Source organism: Pinus tabuliformis, chromosome 5_2, assembly GCF_031772625.1.
Source record: "Pinus tabuliformis cultivar Carrire ecotype Pingquan chromosome 5_2, CPIR1, whole genome shotgun sequence".
Taxonomy (NCBI): Eukaryota; Viridiplantae; Streptophyta; class Pinopsida; order Pinales; family Pinaceae; genus Pinus; species Pinus tabuliformis.
The window spans coordinates 702,924,261-702,928,013 of NC_142306.1; positions in this window are offsets into that span (position 1 = coordinate 702,924,261).

Here is a 3,753-nt window from a genome sequence, read left to right on the forward strand (position 1 = left end):
CGAACCAAGTTTTCAATTGTGGAGGCCTTCTGGTTGGTCAAACGAGATTACTAGACAAGGGGTTCGATATGAATCAGGCCTCTTCCAAACAAACAAACAAACTCATCACGGCCTCTACTTCTCATCCTCTCTAACTTCTTTGAAGCAAGAATCTCCTCAACATGGCGGCTGCAACCGTGAATGGTAAAGATTGTCCTGCAACGATTGTCTGCGTGACGGGAGCGACAGGTTTCATAGCCTCCTGGTTGGTCAAGCGTCTACTCGACAAGGGCTACACTGTCCATGCTACATAAAGATTAAACCTATAGCCTGCAACGTTCCTCGGCAACTTTTCTGGGAATGGCGAGTCTGCAACTCCCATCAATGTCACTCTTGAACAACTTCTTTTCAAACAACAATTCATTGGACATTATCTGCACGCCCCCTCCGCAGCAGCGGCACGGCAGCGCCACCCCCGGGCCGCCCCGCCCCGCCCGACCGGCGGCAGTTCGATTCCCAGAATCGACCCGCCGCCGGTCGGGCGGGGCGGGGCGGCGGGGGTGGCGCTGCGGGCGCGCAGCGCCACCCCGAGCCGCCCGCAGCACCACCCCCGAGCCGCCTCGCCCCGCCCGACCAGCGGCGGGTCGATTCCGGGAATCGACCCGCCGCCGGTCGGGCGGGGTGGGGCGGCCCGGGGCCACCCCGGGCTGCCCCGCCCGGCCCGACCGGCGGCGGGTCGATTCCGGGAATCGACCCGCCGCAGGTCGGGCGGGGCGGGGCGGCCCGGGGTGCCGCTGCGGGAGGGGGCGTGCGACCCGCCGCAGGTCGGGCGGGGCGGGGCGGCCCGGGGTGCCGCTGCGGGAGGGGGCGTGCAGATAATGTCCAATGAATTGTTTGAAAAGAAGTTGTTCAAGAGTGACATTGATGGGAGTTGCAGACTCGCCATTCCCAGAAAAGTTGCCGAGGAACGTTGCAGGCTATTTTGCATCTTCTTCATGGTCTTCCAACTCAAAATTGAATTTGGTAGAAGCGTTCTGATGGTGATAAACATGAATGGGTGAGAACTATATTAAACAAAACTCTCAAGATGGTTAAGAAAGGACTCAAACTACAAACGTGGCGTTGTTACTGACGTCTTCAATCCTAGGCACAGAAGCTGGCACATTTCATGATTTTCCTTTTAATTAATAGGCTGAATCCTACTGTATAACAATATTCGGCCAGCCACTTGAAAAAACTAACGTATCTTGCAGCGTCACGAAACCTTCAAAGTGCATAATTTTGGCCCTTTTTTCAAACTTCAAAATATTTAAGAAGAGAATCAACCACAAAGTGTTGATATGTGACAGAAAAAAAATCAGAGGAATTGAGCCGATCATCAGATAACGATTAAACATGAGAGGCATATTTCAGGATTTATCAGAATTCAAAGTACAACAGTTTTTGGCCACTAAAAAGCTAACGAATCTTCTGGTATTACGAAACCTTCAGAGTCCAGACTTTTGGCCGCCTTTTTCATTAAAGAATAGGTTTCAGCAACGATAGCGCCTGTCTTCCAGGAGAAGCTTGAGAGGAAATTAGAATAACCCGTATCGTTATATGCCCCTTGAAACTTATAAAATTAAGCAGTTACAGAGAACCGCTGTTCTGGTCACTATTTTAAGTTGAGTGCTGGTTGGACCGTTGAGCACATTCTCGCCACTCTAAGCAACGTAAGGGAATAAGGTTGCATTTTATTTATTAATTATATGCAATATGTTCTCTTGGGCATCGATGACATCAACATGGTAAAGCAAGATAGCTTCCAACACACTCTTATCTTGCTCTCTGCTGTGAAGCTTGAGGGAGGAGGGAAAGTAAAATATAATTTATTGTTCTGTTGGCTTGACTTAAGGTTGAGGAGATACGTAAGAAGAGGGGAGGCTTATGTAACGTAAAGGTCTATTCATTCCTTTCACGATCAATATTCAAATTTTTAATTGAGATTTTTTCATGGGAACTTCATTCGGAATTTGAATGTTTTTCCAATTTATATTTTAAAACGAACTATTCAAACATAAATTTGTTAGTGCGATGGACATTATCTATTTGGAAATTGAACTTATAATTCACCTCTTTGGTAGCTCAACATCTTTGGTAGCTCAACACAGGGTATATGTTACCTACGGTTTAAATGGTGCTTTTTCCAAAGCCATGAAATTATAGGATGGATATTATTATTTGGAAATTGAACTTATAATTCACCTCTTTGGTAGCTCAACACAGGATAAATTTTACCAACAGTTTAAATGGTGCTTTTTCCAAAGCAATGAAATTATTAAAAAAAAAAAAAGCGAGATACTCGCATATAATTGACTTCAAATTATTTTCAGACTATTTTACAAATGAAAGAACGTGAGACGCGATAAAAGCGTGTCCCCTTTCTCAATGTTATGAATTGGATATATTAGTTAACTTACATATGAGTTTAGCGATGCATCTATCTACGTTCATTTACATATTATAATTTTATATAGATTTCGGAATGGGAAACCGTGATAATGGGAAAAAACGTGTTGTGTTTCTCAATGCTATAAAGTCAACGTTCACTCATAATAATATTAGTTAGAAATGTATCGTTAATTTATTTCATTTTGAAGTTGATGCGTCATTGTGTTCCTATTTACTATGGGGAACCTCAAGAAGTGGTGAGCAATAAATGGGTATTGTGCTCCCTCAATTCTCTAGATGGGATAAAATTTCTAATTACAATAGATAAACTTATTTATTTTTCAGATAAAAAAATTAAAAAGAAAAAAAATGTTGTTATAGCTTTTATATACCCAATAATTACTCAAATGTAAATTAATTTTCTATGTTAACTTTTCAAACAAAGATGTGAAAAATAGAAATCAAAATATACATCTAAAACCTACAATCCATTGATTTCTTATCACTAAAATACCTGGAAAATAAACACAAAATGGAAATAGTCTCAAAAAAACTCAAAGTGATTGAAAGAAAAATCTAAATAATATGGAAGTGGAGAAAATATAAATAATATAAAAGTGACCTAGAATTTTATGGATTGAATCAAATTGCTACTACTATATAAGAAAATGTAGTAGTAGAATCGACCCGCCGCCGGTCGGGCGGCCCGGGGTGGCCCGGGGGTGTTGCTGCACGCCCGCAGCACCACCCCCGGGCCGCCGCGCCCTGCCCGACCGATGGTGGGTGGATTCCCAGAAAAGTTCAAAAGAGGTGAAATTTCCATCAAGAGTCTAGTATGTGAAAGAAAGAGAGAGCACAACTGTGATTTTCGCATTGATTTTTAAGTTAATTATTATTTTTTGAAAAAAAAAGTAGTTATTATTATTTTTTTGACATGAAATTCATAAAAAAAACTATTATTTGACCATTTTTAGTTAATATTTTTGTATAAAAATTGTGATTTTGACATGTTAATTCTAGCAAAAAATTATCAAAACGTTTAGTTTTTTTGTTATATTTATGTTAAAAATGGTTATTTTTATGTCCATTGTTAAAAAATGTTGTTTTTTAGAAACAATTATTTCATGTGGATTGAAAAATTAATTAAGGATGTCTAAATATGTAGATTATCTAAAATTCAAACTATCGACTTTCTAATTTAAAAACGCAAAACAATAAAAAGCCCACTAAAAAAAAAATTATGATAGAGAACAAGAAAATATGAATACAATGACGACTTCAAAAACTATCAAATTTAGAAAATAATTTTTTACATTTCACACACTAGAAAATTTAAAGTCAAAA